Consider the following 21104-nt stretch of genomic DNA (forward strand, 5'->3'; position numbering starts at 1 on the left):
GAGGTGGGCACATATGAGTATGTCCTTATCTGTGTGTCTCTCTTATGAGAATGCTCTAATGTCCAGTCCTGTGTGAAATCATGCAAAAGAAAAGCAGTAATCAGATAGCTGAGGTCAGAAATGATACATTAATATCGGGTTCGAGAGAGAATAGAAAGTAACAGAGAACCCATTTCCCATGAGATTTATTGGGGACTATTTAGAGAATACAGAAGTCATTTCACAGCACGCATGATCCTCGAAGCAGTGGGAAATCTGAGAAGCTGAGTAAGATTCAGAAAATGATTGAGCAACCAATAAAACTGTGAACTGTCTGACAATAGTTTTATTTTCAGATTCTTGTTAGGAGTCCTGATAACACAGGCTGTTAATTCTGTCAGCATTTACAGCACCTATACAGGAACATGTCAGGATAGGTCAGTGCACTTCAGAAGACACTGCTAGAAATGTATCACCATGTTTTCTTGTTTATATCAGATACAAAGGGCCTACAGGATTAACAATTGGAGACTGGGTAACAGTGAAGAAGCATAGAGAAAAGTTTGAAACCTAAAGGTAAAGGGACACTCTAAGGCGGGCTTTGTGTGAAGCCCCACAGGTGTTGTGTCGGTGCATTACCTTCAGGGACTCCACGTTGCTGGATCTCCGTCACTGGTAGGAAATCTTCTTGTTTGATCGTGACGCCACTCTCAGTATTGCGGTCAGTGGGGACCGCCACTGCAGGTTAGGGGACGCCTGGGGCTGATGGTGGGTGCAGTCGGATGTAGTAGCCTCCTGAGAGTGAGGCAAGCCCCAGAGCCCTGTGTAGGTTTGTAGTACCACAAGTCGCAGAATAACCACAAAGGCAGGAATGTCTTTCAAGGGCTTTACTCACATTTGATGGCAGGGTGAGTAGCCCGGGCGTAGCTGGGATGAACCAGATGGGAACCAGGTATCCTTCAGGCTGACTTTATGAGGGTGACTACTGACTCGCCTTCCTTAGCCCTTGGTGGTTTGGGGTGACCCCGACTTTTAGTCCCTATGGGGGTCACCCAGGGAAGATGCTGAAGCCTCTCTCCCCTTCGTTTGCCGTTTGCTTGTTCCCCGGACCAGGCCACTCCAGCCTCTTGCCTCCTATGACCTATGGGCCCAAACTTGCGGTTACGTGGCTGCGGCTTTTGTAGTGTTGTGGTGTGGGCTTTAAGAGCCCCACACCGGCAGGTTTAGCAGGGAAAGGTGAATCTATCCTCGCTTCGGGATCTGCCGCCCGGTTGGGCCTGGTGCTCTCTAGCAGTCTCCTTACTTCCCACTCCGTTGCACTCGCTAGCTGAAGCTGGCTTTCAGGCAGCACTCCTAGTTGACCGTTCTCCCCCGTCTGTAGCCACTGCGCGGGCGCTGTTAGACAGCAACAGCCCCACAGGTCTGCTCCTCACTGAGCCCTATGGAGTTCTCTGCTCTAACTGACTCACTGCTCCTCCTCTCCTGTTCTTGCCTACGCCACCTAGCAACCAGACTCTCTTACCACACCCCTTGAGAGGAGATGGAGGCTTTTGGCCCCCTCCACTATTCCAGTGAAGGTCAAGGCTTTTCCCCCTCCTGGGATCCCCAGGGGTCCTCTCATGGGTACATGTGTGAGAGCTGATTACTATGCGCCTGTGTTCCACACCCCGGTCAGCCTTCTGGATTACCTGTATTGTACTGTCCCCAGCACGGGTGCAGTACTCAGTGGTGCCTGACCAGGTCAGGGGCGCCACATTCCCCCTTAGTTATCACCAGCACGTCCTCGGGCTGCAAGACAACATTTTAAAATGCATAAAACATTAAAACATGTAAAACATTTTAAGATCACCAGTTATCGTACATCACCACCCTCCACCCACAAGTCCGTTAACCCACCCAAAACCCTCTCAGGAGGCAGGTCACCGGTCCTGTTGGTAACCAGGTCTGGGCCATCCGTTTCCCCAGACCTTTCCTCCAATCTTCCTCTCCCGTTGGCCGCGACTTCAGCCACTTCTGGCAGGATGTAGAGGCGGCTTTCATGGGCTGGTGGTTTCAGGGTATACCTGGCCTGGTGGATCCGCGCCGTCAGCCTCTTCTGGCAGGATGCAGAGGCGGCCTCCACAGTTGGTGCTGGCCAGGTACCCTCTTTGTGGTGGTGAGCCAAGGCCCCATAAACAGGCGTGCTCTCTGGTCGCAGGTGAGCCAAGGCCCTTTTCTACGGACGGGCCCCCCCTGGTTGCAGACGAGCCAAGCCCCTAAACAGGCTGGCCCTGGTGGTGGTGCCACTGGTGTAACTATTTACACTGCGAGAGTTTGTGGCTATAGCAAGTTCATAGCCTTAAAGTTTATTTCTCACAATAGTTTTTGTGGGCGCATTTCTTAAACGTTGCAAACAAAACTTGTCAAAACTTTAACTTCTCTTCTTACTTTACTTTACTTTACTCCTCTTTTTCACTAGGGCGTGGGCATGTAGGGCACTGGCACCTGTGACTTTCTTGCTCTCCGTCGTCGTCCGTGGTTGTCTCATCTGTAGGATCTTTGTCTGTGGTTGTTGCATCTGTAGGATCTTTATCTTTCCTTTCTTGGTCTTCATCTGTTTCTTTTTCTGTATCTGTTTCTTTATCTCTGTCTTGTCTTTCTTGTCTTTCTTGTCTTTCTTGTCTTTCTTGTCTTTCTTGTCTTTCTTGTCTGGGACATGGTGCTACGTCTAAGGCATAATAGCCCCTTTCTCCTTGATGTAAGGTGAACTGTACTAAGTCCCCAACTTTCAGATTTCTGCCTGAATGTCCTCTGGGCAGGTGGGCTTGAACATCTCTCCGATTTACGAATATGCCCTCTTTTATTCCTTTCACGACAATGAAGCCGTATCCGCTTTTCAGGTTGAAGTCCTCTACTATCCCTCTGTAAAGGGGTCCTCTAGCCTGGGCTTCGGACCTTCTTAGGCACCTCTTCTCCTGCAGGTCTCTGGCTGTGACCTCCCTCTGCTCTGGAGACTGTGGTGTTGGAGGACGCTTTGATCTGCTGCGCCGTGTCTTGCGGGCTGGGTTCTGCGAGGTGCAGCTTACAAGCTCCCAGGTGAGGCTTTGGGGCAGATCTTCCTCAGCAGAAGGTGTCAGGTCTTCCTCCTCCCAGCGGGAATAGGGCAGCATCTCCGGCTCTGGGTAGGGGTCTGCTGCGGTTGGCGTCGGAGTCAGCCCCTCAGCTTCCTGGCCTCCTCTCCCCCTTAGTTCTTCACTGCACTCTGGTTGTGGCAGTGCTGGGGATGGGCTCTCTTCAGCTGGTCTGGGCGGTGGACTCTCTGGCGCGGCTGCAGGGGTTGCTGGAATCCTCTTGGGGGTATGCGGAGGGAGCATGTACCGGTCCACCAACCATTGTGGAAACTTGGCCTCCATGTCAGCCTTCAGCCGCCAGTATTCGGGGTCTTCCCCCAGCGTGGGCTTTCCAGCAGGGACCTCTTCTGACTGGGGAGCGGTGTCTGCTCTGGCCTTGCAGGCCGGGGAAAATAGTGAGGTAGTCTTCTCTTCTTGGCGGGCCGCGCCCTGTATGGCGGCGGCCTGGTCTTGGCGGGCCGCGCCCTGTATGGCGGCGGCCTGGTCTTGGCGGGCCGCGCCTGGCATGGCGGCGGCCTGGATCAGTGTCGCTGTTGCAGGGGGCTCTGCGCAGGCTGGGCTAGACGTCGCTGCATCGATCGGAGCTTGGCGGGCCGCACCCGGCGGGGCTGCGGCCTGGTTCAGCATATCACTTGCGGCGCGGACTAGCGTCGCTGCTGCGTTGGGGTCTTGGCGGACCGGGTTCAGTAGGGTGGCAGCCTGGGTCAGCGTCACACCTGCAGCACGGATGAGCACTGCCGTGGTGGTCGGAGCCCTGCGGGACAGGCGGGGCATCGCTGCAGCGGCCTGGACTTGGCGGGCCGCATCTAGCGTGGCTGCGGCCTCACTCAGCGTCGCCGCATCGGGCGCCTCCTCTGGGACCGCGGTCGCAGCAGCTAGGGTCGGGGCTCTTGTTCTAGCCGGGGCAACACCGGACTCACCCATCGGGGTCTGAATCGTCGTCGCCGCTCGATCCGGCAGGCTCCGCGCGGCTCCCTCTTCATAGGTCCGCACCGCCGCAGCCATTTCCAGGAGCTCCGTGCGTTCTTCTCTGAGCTGTCGCACAATCCCGGCCTCCAGCCGGTCGCAGAAGATGGCAAGCTCCCGGCACCACCAGGCAGCAGTGCCTGGTTCTGGGTATCCGCGTCTGGACTCCATTTTCTCTAACAAGCTGCTGGCTTCTCTTCTGCTCCGCCGTCTCTGGACGCTTCCGCTTTCTTCATCAGCGAGGTCAGGACTCTGCAGAGGATCTCTGGGTAGCCACACCTCTTCGTGGGCGGTAACTTCTTCCAGCGCGGGCTGCTGTTGTTTTTCAGCGCGCTTTTCATGGTGGCAATATGGCGGCGCTTCCAATTTTTCAAGCGGACCGCCCAGGCACATGGTCACCTGTCTGAACAGGTCTAGTCCTTATCCTGTTCGTGACGCCAGATGTGAAGCCCCACAGGTGTTGTGTCGGTGCATTACCTTCAGGGACTCCACGTTGCTGGATCTCCGTCACTGGTAGGAAATCTTCTTGTTTGATCGTGACGCCACTCTCAGTATTGCGGTCAGTGGGGACCGCCACTGCAGGTTAGGGGACGCCTGGGGCTGATGGTGGGTGCAGTCGGATGTAGTAGCCTCCTGAGAGTGAGGCAAGCCCCAGAGCCCTGTGTAGGTTTGTAGTACCACAAGTCGCAGAATAACCACAAAGGCAGGAATGTCTTTCAAGGGCTTTACTCACATTTGATGGCAGGGTGAGTAGCCCGGGCGTAGCTGGGATGAACCAGATGGGAACCAGGTATCCTTCAGGCTGACTTTATGAGGGTGACTACTGACTCGCCTTCCTTAGCCCTTGGTGGTTTGGGGTGACCCCGACTTTTAGTCCCTATGGGGGTCACCCAGGGAAGATGCTGAAGCCTCTCTCCCCTTCGTTTGCCGTTTGCTTGTTCCCCGGACCAGGCCACTCCAGCCTCTTGCCTCCTATGACCTATGGGCCCAAACTTGCGGTTACGTGGCTGCGGCTTTTGTAGTGTTGTGGTGTGGGCTTTAAGAGCCCCACACCGGCAGGTTTAGCAGGGAAAGGTGAATCTATCCTCGCTTCGGGATCTGCCGCCCGGTTGGGCCTGGTGCTCTCTAGCAGTCTCCTTACTTCCCACTCCGTTGCACTCGCTAGCTGAAGCTGGCTTTCAGGCAGCACTCCTAGTTGACCGTTCTCCCCCGTCTGTAGCCACTGCGCGGGCGCTGTTAGACAGCAACAGCCCCACAGGTCTGCTCCTCACTGAGCCCTATGGAGTTCTCTGCTCTAACTGACTCACTGCTCCTCCTCTCCTGTTCTTGCCTACGCCACCTAGCAACCAGACTCTCTTACCACACCCCTTGAGAGGAGATGGAGGCTTTTGGCCCCCTCCACTATTCCAGTGAAGGTCAAGGCTTTTCCCCCTCCTGGGATCCCCAGGGGTCCTCTCATGGGTACATGTGTGAGAGCTGATTACTATGCGCCTGTGTTCCACACCCCGGTCAGCCTTCTGGATTACCTGTATTGTACTGTCCCCAGCACGGGTGCAGTACTCAGTGGTGCCTGACCAGGTCAGGGGCGCCACATTTGCACACTACGACATCGCAGGCCGATGCTGCGATGCCGAGTGCGATAGTGCCCGCCCCCGTCGCAGCAGCGATATGTGGTGATAGCTGGCGTAGCGAAAGTTATCGCTACGCCAGCTTCACACACACACTCACCTGCCGTGCGACGTCCCTGTGGCCGGCGACCCGCCTCCTTGTTAAGGGGGCGGGTCGTGCGGCGTCACTGCGACGTCACACGGCAGGCGGCCAATCAGAGCGGAGGGGCGGAGATGAGCAGCATGTAAACATCCTGCCCACCTCCTTCCTTCCGCATATCCTACGGAAGCCGCAGTGAGGCCGGTAGGAGACGTTCCTCGCTCCTGCGACTTCACACACAGCGATGTGTGCTGCCGCAGGAGCGAGGACCAACATCGGACCATTGCGTCAGCGTAATCATGGATTACGCCGACGCTACACCGATGATACGATTACGACGCTTTTGCGCTCGTTAATCGTATCATCCAGCCTTTACACACTGCGATGTCGCATGCGATGCCGGAAGTGCGTCATTTTCAATTTGACCCCACCGACATCGCACCTGCGATGTCGCAGTGTGCAAAGTGCCCCTGAGTCCAATTATCCACCCCAACCATAGCTAATTTAGAAAGAAAGAACCCTTTTATACACACGTCTCATTGTAAAAAGGTTAGACCACAGGTGTTTTGATAAGTGGTGTTATACTACTAGTATGAACACAATTCAATATATACGCAAGTACATTCAAGATGAGGGGTTTTAAAAGAAAATGGATTTTTTTTTCTAAGACAACTATTTTAGTCAATTAAATGCCCTATCTAGACAGCTTTTGGGTGTAAAGGGAGTTTGTTCTTGATTGGTAGAACATGTAGAACCGAATTCAGGGGGTACTACAGTAATCTGATCTGTAAACGGCGTAGCAGCAAACAAATTCCAAACGCCAGAATTATGTTTTATGGTTGCCGCAAATTTTGCGCTAAATGCAATAATAGGCGATCAAAACATAGCATCTGCACAAAAATGGTACCATTAAAAATGTCAGCTCAATACGCAAAAAATAAGCCATCACTGAGCCATAAATCCAAAAAAAATGAAACGCTACGGGTTTCAGAAAATGGCGCAAAATGTGCGCCACTTTTTTGGACAACTTTGTGATTTTTTTTTTTAACCCCTTAGATACAAGTAAACCTATTCATGTTTGGTGTCTACAAACTCGCACCGACCGGCATCACAGCGACACATCAGTTTTACCATATAGTGAACACCGTGAATAAAATATCCTAAAAACTATTGTGCGATCACACTTTTTTTTGCAGTTTTTCCACACTAAGGGGTACTTTGCACGCTGCGACATCGCTAGCATCGGCTAGCGATGCCGAGCGCGATAGTACCCGCCCCCGTCGCACATGCGATATCTTGTGATAGCTGCCGTAGAGAACATTATCGCTACGGCAGCTTCACACACACTTACTTGCCTTGCGACGTTGCTCTGGCCGGCGACCCGCCTCCTTCCTAAGAGGGCGGGTAGTGTGGCGTCACAGCGATGTCATACGGCAGGCGGCCAATAAAAGCGGAGGGGCGGAGATGAGCGGGACGTAAACATCCCGCCCACCTTCTTCCTTCCGCATTGGCGGTGGAGGCAGGTAAAGAGATGTTCCTCGCTCCTGCGGCTTGACACACAGCGATGTGTGCTGCCGCAGGAACGAGGAACATAGATATAGCAACATGTGATATTAAAACTTAACCTTTAATTGGGTTATTTAAAATAGATATACAAACTGTGATCCAAACACCATTAAAACCTGGAAATGATGGGACCAAAATGTACTGTGTGTGTCTATGGCACCATCATTTACAGAAAAGGGGGGAACGGGTAACGTTCACCTAAATGAACAACACCGGAGACGTGCTGAGTTTAGCAACACACAAATAGCTGATGTGGTATCACTGATTAGACGGATGCTGTGTAAGTGCAGTCTTCAAGAATGAGTGTATATACAAGAAGTAGCATGCCACTAAACAGACAGAATATTGTCACTCAGCGTCATCAACACCAGACCGAAAAATAATGTGAATGTCCCACTATAGAGCTAAACTAGTGTGATATGCTCCAACAGGGGACAAGCAATATTCATGCACCGTGACAAACAATGTCCAAGAAATAGAGACCTCATACTACATATACCCTGCTCAATACCAACAGCAGCAGGGGGTCAGGGACAATAGGATGTCATATACAGTGTAATATTAGGACCACTTGAAGTGGAACCATCTCACCCAGTCCTTTTGTCGGTGAGGTGTCGTCCTTCTCCAGTGCTGCTTGGTCCAAATACCGGCACGGGGGGAGCAGTGGCTTGGTCACTGGCCCTATCTAGGAACGAGGAACAACATCGTATCTCCTATTGGTGCGACATTGTGAAAATGTCCGACGCTACACAGATCACCGATTTACGACGCTTTTGCGATCGTTTATCGGCGCATCTAGGCTTTACATGTTGCAACGTCGTTACCGGCGCCGGATGTGCGTCATTTTCGATTTGACCCCATCGATATCGCAGTAGCGATGTCGCAACGTGCAAAGTACCCCTAAGGCTATTATGTGGTACAGTATCAAATGCCTTTGCAAAGTCCAAATAAATGACATTATTATTATTATTATTATTTATTATTATAGCGCCATTTATTCCATGGCGCTTTACAAGTGAAAGAGGGTATACGTACAACAATCATTAACAGTACAAGACAGACTGGTATAGGAGGAGAGAGGACCCTGCCCGCGAGGGCTCACAGTCTACAGGGAATGGGTGATGGTACAATAGGTGAGGACAGAGCTGGTTGCGCAGTGGTCTACTGGGCTGAGGGCTATTGTAGGTTGTAGGCTTGTTGGAAGAGGTGGGTCTTGAGGTTCCTCTTGAAGCTTTCCACGGTAGTGGAGAGTCTGATGTGCTGAGGTAGAGCGTTCCAGAGTATGGGGGATGCACGGGAGAAATCTTGTACACGATTGTGGGAAGAGGAAATAAGAGAGGAGCAGAGAAGGAGATCTTGTGAGGATCTAAGGTTGCGTGCAGGTAGGTACTGGGAGACTAGGTCACAGATGTAGGGAGGAGACAGGTTGTGCATGGCTTTGTATGTCATGGTTAATGTTTTGAACTGGAGTCGTTGGGCGATGGGAAGCCAGTGAAGGGATTGGCAGAGTGGCGAGGCTGGGGAGTAGCGAGGGGAGAGGTGGATTAAGCGGGCTGCAGAGTTTAGGATAGATTGGAGGGGTGCAAGAGTGTTGGAAGGGAGGCCAGAGAGCAGGAGGTTGCAGTAGTCGAGGCGGGAGATGATGAGGGCATGCACTAATGTTTTTGAAGATTCTTGGTTAAGAAAAGCACGGATCCGGGAGATATTTTTGAGTTGTAATCGGCATGAGTTGAAGAGGGCTTGGATGTGTGGCTTGAAGGATAGAGCAGAGTCGAGGGTTACTCCAAGGCAACGAGCTTGTGAGACTGGGGTGAGTGAGCAACCATCAAGTTTGATGGAAAGGCTTGTTGGAGGAGGTGAGTGAGGAGGAGGAAAGACAATAAACTCTGTTTTGTCCATGTTAAGTTTTAGGAATCGTGCAGAGAAGAAGGATGAAATAGCAGACAAACATTGTGGTATTTTGGTTAGTAGAGAGGTAATGTCAGGTCCAGAGAGGTAGATCTGTGTGTCATCGGCATAGAGATGATACTGGAAGCCGTGGGACTCTATGAGCTGTCCCAAGCCGAAGGTATAGATGGAGAACAGCAGGGGTCCAAGAACTGAGCCTTGAGGGACACCGACAGATAGGGGGCGAGCTGAGGAAGTGGTGTGAGAATGGGAGACGCTGAAAGTTCGGTCGGTTAGGTATGAGGAGATCCAAGATAGGGCCAAGTCTGTGATGCCCAGAGATGAGAGAATCTGTAGTAGGAGGGAATGGTCTACTGTGTCGAAGGCAGAGGACAGGTCCAGGAGGAGGAGGATAGAGTAGTGTCGCTTGGCTTTGGCGGTTAGTAGATCATTGGTGACTTTGGTTAGGGCAGTTTCGGTAGAATGATGTGGTCGGAAGCCAGATTGAAGCCGGTCAAAGAGGGAGCAGGAGGAGAGGTATGAGGACAAATCAAGATGGACATGCTGTTCCAGTAGTTTTGAGGCATAGGGGAGAAGGGATATGGGGCGATAGTTTGACACAGAGGATGGGTCAAGGGAGGGCTTTTTGAGGATGGGTGTAATAGAGGCATGTTTAAAGCATGAAGGAAATACACCACTTGCTAGTGATAGGTTGAAGAGATGGGTTAGGGCTGGGATGAGGACTGCGGTGATGTTGGGGATGAGGTGCGATGGGAGCGGGTCCAGTGCACAGGTGGTTAGATGTGATCTTGAGAGACATCAGCTGCATTACCAATATTCAGGTTTGCACTTACCTTCTCATAGAAAGAACCCCAACAGATTGGTTATACACGACTTATCTTTCATGAATCTGAATTGTCTGTCAGTTATTATATTATTTTCTGCAATATATTTTTGCATGTCATCCCTTAAAATGTCCTCAAAAATGTTGCATACTACTGATGTCAGGCTTACTGGATGATAGTTGCCTGGATTCACCCGCTTACCTTTTTTAACACTTTCACTACAGGGTTATATAGTTAAATATGTAGTGATATGTATAATAATAATAATCTGTGTGTCAGAGCGTACAAAACTAGAAATTTTAAGCTAAGTTTTAAAAAGATTTAATGCTATATTTTATTCTCCAGTTTAGAGAGTTTGCACTTCTGATCTCCTGCACCATGACTAGCTGGCCAGCACTGTAGCAACATCTTCACAAAATCTGACCAACGGATGTCACAGCTGCAGTGAACCAACACCCAGAATATCACAGACTGCATATATTATATTATGTAAAATCCAAAGATAGGACAGGGAAAGGGATGTGAGTGGTAATGCTCACCCTGAATGGTATGTGTCGCGGGCGGCGGGGCGCTGCGCTTAACACGCTCGGGTCCGGCGCTGCTGCTGCTCGGTGGCTCGAGCGGTGGGCCGGATCCGGGGACCCGAGCGGCGCTCCTCGCCCGTGAGTGAAAGGGGGAGGTTTGATTTGGGGATTTGGTCCGTGACGCCACCCATGCGTTGTGGTGAGGTTGGGCACCACCGCTGCTATTGATGGGGATCCCGGGAGCGATGGTAGGGAGCAGCTGGGATGTTGTTTCCCCCCTCCGTGGGTAGGGGTTGGTGGTCCCGGGGCCCAGTGAGGTGACGGGGAGGCAGGGCTGGCAAGGTGCAGGTTCGCGGGGACTGCGCAGCGTGGTGCCAGAAGGCACGGTTGTACTCACTCAGCCACAAATGTACGCAAAGTCTCTGGTAAACCCGGCTGGATGGACGGGTCCCGCAGCCGGCTGCTGTGACTTCCTCCGGACGGTTGGTGGTGGCTGCCTTTCCCTGCACCTTTTGTGGATGTTCGGTTCCGATGGCTTCCCACCGGTAACCCGCTCCCCAGCGTGTGTATGTGCCGGAGGAGCCCTTTTGCCCGCAGGCTCTGGCCCTTGGAACTCTAGCTGTGGCGGTAGCTGTATTTCCTTTTGTTGTTGATCTGCCTCTCCTGCAGACAGCCACCACCGTCTGCCAACATTGCTCTAAGTGCCCGGGCCACGTACCCGGACACTGTCAGTTTACTCCTTCACTCCTCTTCACTCCTCACACTTGAACTTCCCTCACTGAACTGACTTCCTTTTCCCGCCTCCAGGACTGTGAACTCCTCAGTGGGTGGGGCCAACCGCCTGGCTCCACCTCACCTGGTGTGGACATCAGCCCCTGGAGGGAGGCAACAAGGATTTTGTGTCTGACTGATGTGCCTGCCTCGGGGTGGGGGTGTCGTGTTGTAGTACCTGTGACGACCTGGCTAGTCCAGGGCGCCACAGTATGGGATACAAATGTAGTGACGGGCCTATCCCTTTTCTATGTGACATATTGGTGGGTTACCCGACCTCATCTGTTAAGAAGGGCTACAAATGATTTTCACAGGTATGAGGAAAAAGAGGGGAAATGTTAAAGTAAGGAAGGAGTAAAAATCTTCAAATCTGTCAAAACCTGTTCTTAGGGTATGGGATTTCACTTTTGTAACAAAGACTACTTATTATGCTGTTATGTCTTCTACTATTTGCTATACTGTATGGAACACCTAAATTCATGCATAGTATGTCTATATGTCCGAGGATTATAAATACATGATGCTCATTAAAGATATTGCATATTTCACACACTGACATATGCCAAACAAAATTCCATTTTACAACATGACCACGTCATGTCATGCAGGGTATGTAGGTGGCCAGACCCACCCATCACTCCAGCCACCTGAAAACCTGACTCAGAAAACTCTATATTAAAGCAAGTGGCACTACAAGTACCACAACGGATCTTCAGGTTTATACCACTTCTGTGGTACATACCGCCCTTTAATAATGTAGCCAGTCACTATCTTACAACTTCATAGTATCGCTTCTCCTGTTCTATATATGCAGTGTAAATCTCAGTATCTGTATTATTCTGTATATATACACTTCATAGTATCACTTCTCCTGTCCTGCATACATGGTGTAATTTTCTGTATCTGCATTATTCTGTGTACAGTGTGTCCACCCATATCCTGTCCACCGCCATTAACTTGAGAACGGCGGCAGCTATAGGCATAGAAGTGGTGTCTAGGTATAGTAAAGTAGCCATGCACTACGCAATGAAACCACCTATAGCGCTACCTGGTGGAAAACAACGGAGTTAGCATTTTTATCTCAAAAACGGAACGAGATAGAGAAAAAAAGTAAATTACAAAGTTGTAGTGCATCATCAATTCAATACGAATAGGTACCTTGCATACAGAAATGCTATGATATTAAACCCATAACCCTCCCCCAAAACATTGAATGCTGGTCATGCATATGGCGCTCATGTAACTTTGATGCTCAAAGTGGCCACCGTCAGTTGCAATGCACATCTGGACTCTGGACAGCATACTGTATCTTGCTGCACATTGTGCAATATGGTTGTTCTCAAGTTAATGGCGATGGACAGGATATGGGTGGACACACTGTATATACACTGCACAGTACCATATATCCTGTCCTTAAGGCCCGTTTCACACGTCAGTGAAAAACAGTGAAGTTTTTCACTGGCGTGTAAAACACGCACATGTCCCTGCGTGTGCCGTGAATCACGGCACACGTGGGTTGTCTAAGTGCAATCCGGGCTCCGTTCTCCGTGGCCCGTGATTGCACTTAGAAATCAACTCACCTGCGCCCGCTCCCGCTGTCCATGGTGCTGATCGCTCCCGCGACGCAGCACCGGCCGGCAGTGACCCCCGCAGCAGCTGCTTCCGGGTCGGCTGTGTCGCGCATAATGAATATGCGCGACAGTAATCAGCCGGCTTAGAAGCAGCAGGGAGGACGGGCTGCAGAGGACATCGTTGGACGCCGGGTGAGTTAAAATGTTTATTATTTTTAAATGCACGTTTTTTTCTGGCACGTGTTTCACGGACCACACCACTGCGTGGTCCGTGGAACATCAGTGATGCCAGAAAAAAATTGACATGTCTCCGTGCAGCAATCACGCACACGCGGGTACGCTGCACGGAGACACGTGCAGTGAAAAATCACTGACGTGTGAGCAGACCCATTCATTATAATGGGTCTGCGTATGTCAGTGATTCTGGTACGTTTAAAAAAAAGCACAAACGTACCAGAATCACTGATGTGTGAAAGGGGCCTAATACTGGGTGTTATTCTCAGTATCTATATTATTCTGCATATATACACTGCATAGTACCACTTCTCCTATCCTGTATACTAGGGTAATTCTCAGTATCTGTATTATTCTGTATACAGTCAGGGCCAGAAATATTTGGACAGTGACACAAGTTTTGTTATTTTAGCTGTTTACAAAAACATGTTCAGAAATACAATTATATATATAATATGGGCTGAAAGTGCACACTCCCAGCTGCAATATGAGAGTTTTCACATCCAAATCGGAGAAAGGGTTTAGGAATCATAGCTCTGTAATGCATAGCCTCCTCTTTTTCAAGGGACCAAAAGTAATTGGACAAGGGACTCTAAGGGCTGCAATTAACTCTGAAGGCGTCTCCCTCGTTAACCTGTAATCAATGAAGTAGTTAAAAAGGTCTGGGGTTGATTACAGGTGTGTGGTTTTGCATTTGGAAGCTGTTGCTGTGACCAGACAACATGCGGTCTAAGGAACTCTCAATTGAGGTGAAGCAGAACATCCTGAGGCTGAAAAAAAAGAAAAAATCCATCAGAGAGATAGCAGACATGCTTGGAGTAGCAAAATCAACAGTCGGGTACATTCTGAGAAAAAAGGAATTGACTGGTGAGCTTGGGAACTCAAAAAGGCCTGGGCGTCCACGGATGACAACAGTGGTGGATGATCGCCGCATACTTTCTTTGGTGAAGAAGAACCCGTTCACAACATCAACTGAAGTCCAGAACACTCTCAGTGAAGTAGGTGTATCTGTCTCTAAGTCAACAGTAAAGAGAAGACTGCATGAAAGTAAATACAAAGGGTTCACATCTAGATGCAAACCATTCATCAATTCCAAAAATAGACAGGCCAGAGTTAAATTTGCTGAAAAACACCTCATGAAGCCAGCTCAGTTCTGGAAAAGTATTCTATGGACAGATGAGACAAAGATCAACCTGTACCAGAATGATGGGAAGAAAAAAGTTTGGAGAAGAAAGGGAACGGCACATGATCCAAGGCACACCACATCCTCTGTAAAACATGGTGGAGGCAACGTGATGGCATGGGCATGCATGGCTTTCAATGGCACTGTGTCACTTGTGTTTATTGATGACATAACAGCAGACAAGAGTAGCCGGATGAATTCTGAAGTGTACCGGGATATACTTTCAGCCCAGATTCAGCCAAATGCCGCAAAGTTGATCGGACGGCGCTTCATAGTACAGATGGACAATGACCCCAAGCATACAGCCAAAGCTACCCAGGAGTTTATGAGTGCAAAAAAGTGGAACATTCTGCAATGGCCAAGTCAATCACCAGATCTTAACCCAATTAGCATGCATTTCACTTGCTCAAATCCAGACTTAAGATGGAAAGACCCACAAACAAGCAAGACCTGAAGGCTGCGGCTGTAAAGGCCTGGCAAAGCATTAAGAAGGAGGAAACCCAGTGTTTCGTGATGTCCATGGGTTCCAGACTTAAGGCAGTGATTGCCTCCAAAGGATTCGCAACAAAATATTGAAAATAAAAATATTTTGTTTGGGTTTGGTTTATTTGTCCAATTACTTTTGACCTCCTAAAATGTGGAGTGTTTGTAAAGAAATGTGTACAATTCCTACAATTTCTATCAGATATTTTTGTTCAAACCTTCAAATTAAACGTTACAATCTGCACTTGAATTCTGTTGTAGAGGTTTCATTTCAAATCCAATGTGGTGGCATGCAGAGCCCAACTCGCGAAAATTGTGTCACTGTCCAAATATTTCTGGACCTAACTGTATGTAACCTGCACAGTACCACTTCTCCTCTCCTGTATACAGGGGTAATTCTCAGTATCTGTAGTATTCTGTATATATACACTGCACAGTACCACTTCTCGTGTCCTGTATAATGGGTGTAATTCTCAGTATCTGTATTATTCTGTATATATACACTGCACCATACCACTTCTCCTGTTCTGCTGTTAAAGAGGTTGTATTGGATTTTGGAAGGGTCAGTATTGGTTTATTATTTTCTACATTGCTATGGGCTTATAAAAATAACTCTTGAAAAACCTGTTTAAATGTGTTTTCTCAAATTTGGAATTTCTCACTTATCCTCTGGTTATGGGAGGACTTTCCATTTACTGCATTATTCCAAGAAACGTAGCTCTGAAGAGAACCATGTAAATTGAGCTGTGGTCGAACATATGTACTGCGGCACCAGTCACATGTGGCTCTTCAAATAACTCCTTTAACAATAGAAGTCCCAGAGAGGGGTCATTTAACATTTCTACCATTGGAACCCAATGGAGCTCGAAATTCCTGGGACTTCTAATGTTAAGTGAGTGGTGAGCGGCATGACAACGTAAAGTAAAAATCACTGATTGGGGTGACTAGTGTGTGGGCTGGTAGGATTTGTCTGCCAAGGCTGCCTTTTGGTCCCAGTCCGGCCCTGACTGACACCACTACAACTGGTGTTTAAAGATGTTTAGCCAAAAAATGACTGCGTTGCAAAAGCTTCAAACTTAAATCCCAAACTTTCCAATCAACCCACACTAATGAATCCTTTCCATTTAAGTCACGTGAACTGTCAGACCAGCTTTGTGATCTATCTTGTCTATCGACTGCAATATGTAAGTATAACTATGCAAGCCCAACATCGGAGACTAAATTCATAGGTCAAATATAGTCAAAGGATTTATGAAGCATAACTTATCCCGATTGTTATGATCCATGCCGGCTTTTCCCTGCTGCTGGTTACACCAAGCTTTAGACTGGTCATGTCAGGGGTTAACTTCCCTTGCCTCGTTCTGGATCCCAGGATGCTATATATTGCCTCTGTACCTATGGCTCAGTGGCAGTGATATTTCTGCCTTGCAGCGTGTATACTGGCTCTGGTGTGTGTTCCCGATATGTTCTGCCTCCCAACTACTGTGTCCTGACTTTGACCCTTCCCCGTTTGTCTACCTGTCCTGGTCCCTGACTTCCCGTTCCTGTGTTGTTTGTGTTTCCCTCTGCATACCTGATCTCCCGGCTTCTGACTCGATTCTGTTTTCTGACTTTGATATTGATCCTCCCTTTGCAGTGACTCGACTTTCCTGGCTAGACCCTGAGTGTTTGACTACTCTATTGCTCCCTGGTGATTCGGCCGTTTTCATTGCTGAAGCTACTCTGCTATACTTCAGCTGCATTTCCGTTACAGTGTTTCCTTGTCTCTCCTTCACTACTCTGCTGCCACCTAGTGGGGATTACGCTGTACTGTGTCTTACTAGCCTTTGTACAGTGTGACACCGATACTTCACACTGATGCACATTAAGGAGATGTCTTGCTTATGCATAATGTCAATTGAATCAGTGTCCCTTGAGCCTCTGAATAAGCTGCAGATTCTAAAGAAAAATTGAATGTATAGCTTGAATACATTTAAACCTAACTGGCCAACAAAATCATTGAAATGTTCATTTGATTAGTCATTATTTATGTTTGTTTATTATCAACCTGTTTTGCATCCTCATGATGGTATGAATGTCACATCCCCTTTTAATCCCCCATTATTTTGAATATTATTATTTTTAATGGTGTTAATCTACCTTCTTTAATGATTTGCCTTTTCAAATACCTACCTCCTTTATGTATTTGTTTTGCAGGTATATATACATACATATTTATATGATATTAATCTACTATTTTTACATACAGTTGTCTTTTTTCATACCTCAAATCTTAATTCCCAAACAGTCCCTGTAGAATTTCTTCTAAATTCAAACAAAGTGATTTGTCAATCCTGGCTATGAACATAAAAGTATCAGCCCATTTCGGTAGGTCCAGAGCCTCACCTGGTTTGCAATGTCACAACTTTCTGGAATTACACCCTTTATATGTTGTAGCATTTGTATGAACAGCATAAGGCAGTGACGGACTACAACAAGCAGCAGTCAAACTGGAGCATGAGTTACTTTTGAGGGTGCGATCACACGAGCGTATGAATCGGATGAGTGCAATGCGAGAAAATCTCGTATTGTACTCGGACCAATATTAGTCAATGAGGCAGAGCAGTTGGTCAGCTTTTTACTCATCCAGATTCTGGATGAGAGAAAAGTCACAACATGCTGTGATTTGCTGCAAAAAACATCTGAGACTCGCCTATACAAGTCAATGGAAAAAAACTGACGTCACACGGACGGCACAGTGATGTCCGTTTTTTGGCCACAATCCTATCATGTAGCAGAGAACACTGTAAATGATCCTGTAAATGACTTTAAATCACTAATAGCTGCTGAGAAAAAAACGGATTGCAAATGGACAGCACACGGATGACAAGTGAGAAAAAATCATGCTACTCTCCTGGATGAGAATGGGACCGTTTTTTCATACGTTCATGTGAGTCCAGCCTGAGATACAACATTGGCAACTACTGAGGGATGTGTGTCGCCTACTGAAACCCTTTGAAAAAGTGAAAAAATTTGTTAGTAAGGACAAGCGTCGAATCAGCTATTCCCCTCTGCAAATATTTATCCTGGAAAAATACTCATCAGCTTGTAAGAGGGGATAGGGGGAGAGCACCAATTTGCACCTGTTTAGCGCCAACCTCTGTTTTCTGGGGACTCTCAAGGTCATCTGGTGCTGGATTTGAAGGAGGTGGAAAAGGACAGGTGTATTATTAACATGACACAAAGTGATGGCTATTGGATAACTATGCTTTTAAACCATTGCTCTAAAAGCAAAATGGAGGATTTTTTTCCAGCTTCTGAAAGGGAGTCCAAATTAGCTTGTTACCAGGATAAACTCTGTTACTTGCTCTATGTAGCCTTTGACTAGCAAATGCCTGCCACCAACAAGACTGTCTTGACCCATCTGCAATCCATGCAGACACAACATTTTCTTGCCTTTTCCAGCTTTAAGGCTACAACAAGTATCCAAGGCAGTTGCAGCAACATCTACAGAATGTTTGACATGACGGACCATTCATTTTTTCCATCATTGTGACAACCTGGCTTACTTCAGTCAAACAGACCACTGTTCGAAAAGCGAGGCTCATTTCTACTTAGATTGTATCATTTCTCCGGTAGGTAACCTGAGCCCTAGTCACATCGAATTCTGGGTCAACAATCTGGACCAGTGGCAATAACTTGTCAAGTTTGCTATCGGAGTCCTGTTATATCATGTCAGAAAGCATATTTAGTGCAGACACTGGATTTATCACACCAAAGTAGACTAGGTTATATCCCAACCTAGCATTTGTCAAAATGAATAAGGGATAGACTTTTATCCACCGATGTGATGGCTAATGACAATGAGTAAATTGATAATACCATCTGTCTGCCTAACTGACTGTCCATTGATAATACCATCTGACTGCCTGCAGTGCCATAGGACAAAATTCTGCCAGGCATCTGCCCCGGTTCATCATGTAATCTATTCTGTACTAATACTGGGGCCGGAACTGCCATTGCTGGCCCTAAACTGCCACATCTCTTTGACTGCTCCATTTTAACTCTCTGCTCTGATGTTCGTGCCACAACCACTGCATAGGAATGTCAACTATACACTTCCTTGCTGCCCACTGTGTTTTAGGCCCGTTTCACACGTCAGTGAAAATTAGTGACGTTTTTCACTGGCGTGTAAAACACGCACATGTCCCTGCGTGTGCCGTGAATCACGGCACACATGGGTTGTCTAAGTGCAATCCGGGCTCCGTTCTCCGTGGCCCGTGATTGCACTTAGAAATCAACTCACCTGTGCCCGCTCCCGCTCTCCATGGTGCTGATCGCTCCCGCGGTGCAGCATCTGGCCAGCGCTGGCCCCTCCAGCAGCTGCTTCCGGGTCGGCTGTGTCGTGCATCATTAATATGCGCGACAGTAATCAGCCGGCTTAGAAGCAGCAGGCTGCACGGGCTGCAGAGAGCGCGGCTGAAGCCGGGTGAGTAAAAATGTTTATTATTTTAAATGCACGTTTTTTTCTGGCACGTGTTTCACGGACCACACCACTGCGTGGTCCGTGGGACATCAGTGATGCCAGAAAAAAATGGACATGTCTCCGTGCGGCAATCACGCACATGCGGGTACGCCGCACGGAGACACGTGCAGTGAAAAATCACTGACGTGTGAGCAGACCCATTCATTATAATGGGTCTGCATATGTCAGTGATTCTGGTACGTTTAAAAAAAAGCACAAACGTACCAGAATCACTGACGTGTGAAAGGGGCCTTATAGGGATAGACAATTATACTGATGCTGGGAAGCATAATCTCATGTTTTTGTACACTCAAGAAACAGCTCTGAAAATAGGACTAATTTTTAACAAGGGTTGGTGACAACAAGCCATAACTTCTTCATGTCCAAAACAGAGCAATTGTTTTGTCTCCAATTAAAGGTGATCTTTTTAAATGGCTTGTTAAAAATACATTGTAACTGCCTTATGATCTGGCGATTAGCAAACCAGTTGTGGCCCTCAAAAAGATATAAATTTTGTCACTTCTAGTTGAGTAACCATTAATTTTTCACATTGAAAACAATAAAGTACATTAGTTTTGTCTTCCTAATTAAAGCAATACATTTTTTGACGGCATATGAAAAATGCTATTGTTTCTTCACTCAGTAAAGTGCAAACCTGTTTATACTCCCCAAAAAATGATAATTGTTGCATCCAGCCTTGTGAAAATGCCACAGCTTCATCCATTTGCCTTAGGCTATGTGCGCACTTTGCGTCAAGGTAGTTGCAGTTCAAAAATCATCCTCTGGCAGAAAGGACAATGCTTTTGGCTTTAAAAATGCATGTAAAACGTAAAGAAAATAGCCTATGCGCACCTTGCGGTTTTCATGAGTTTTAGTGCTTTTCCGGTGCTTTTAGAAACGCTGCAGGTTTGTATTAAATTGAATGGATGGGAAACGCAGCCAAAATGGCAAAAACAATTGAAATGTTGCTTCTATAAACGCTGAGTTTTTGCCCAAATTTATGCAAATTAAACGCAGTGTTTTGAACAGCAAAGTGTACACAAAAAAGCTCAATGTCCCATTGACTTTGCTTGAAAAGCATAACGCAAGCATTTTGGCATGAAAATGCTGCAGAAAAAGCAGTGGAAAAGCAGGTAGAAAAGCATAGTGCGCACATAGCCTTACCTGTCCATAAACAACCGCAATGCATACTTCTATCCCCTGCTCCTTGACCCAAAAAACAGGTTATTTTTGAACCATTTATTCAATTTAGGTAGCTCAGTATGTCTGATCCAGCAGTGTGTTGTTAAATATGCTGTTTGTTACCTCTGGTTATCGTCCATTTTTCCCCAGATGGGTTGAAGTAATTTGGACATTAATAAAAGGCTCTGTTTGCATTACAGATCTCAAAACATGTTCAATTAACTCTAATGGGAACTCACAGGGTTGTACACATATTTTCCAGGCAATTAAAGGCTTTTAAATGATGTGCAAATTTATTGACAGCAAATAGAACTTGGGGGAAATTCATTGAAGCCGTCAAATTTGAATTTGAAAAGATCTGCTCATCAATAATTTAAAAAAACTGAATAAAAAACTGCAATGATGCTTTTCTAAAAAGTGCTCTGACATTTAAAAAACCCAGAATGAGTTTAAAAAAGATGGACGCACTAACATTTTTAATTAAAAAATAGAAATAAAAACTGATTTGTCTAGAAATTATATAATACAAAAAACATGCACGAATTAATGTTCACACAACCGTAAAAACCTGAAGAATTGATTGAGTGTGAAA

At 47.5% G+C, this 21104-nt stretch overlaps 1 protein-coding gene across 1 annotated transcript in view; it reads right to left on the minus strand.

Moving 5' to 3' along the window:
* THEMIS2 (thymocyte selection associated family member 2) overlaps nt 1–21104 on the minus strand; it is a 167541-nt gene that overhangs the window by 145613 nt on the left and 824 nt on the right. The gene's annotated exons all lie outside the window — the stretch shown is intronic.

The sequence above is a fragment of the Anomaloglossus baeobatrachus genome, chromosome 2 (genome assembly GCF_048569485.1).
Source record: "Anomaloglossus baeobatrachus isolate aAnoBae1 chromosome 2, aAnoBae1.hap1, whole genome shotgun sequence".
NCBI lineage: Eukaryota > Metazoa > Chordata > Amphibia > Anura > Aromobatidae > Anomaloglossus > Anomaloglossus baeobatrachus.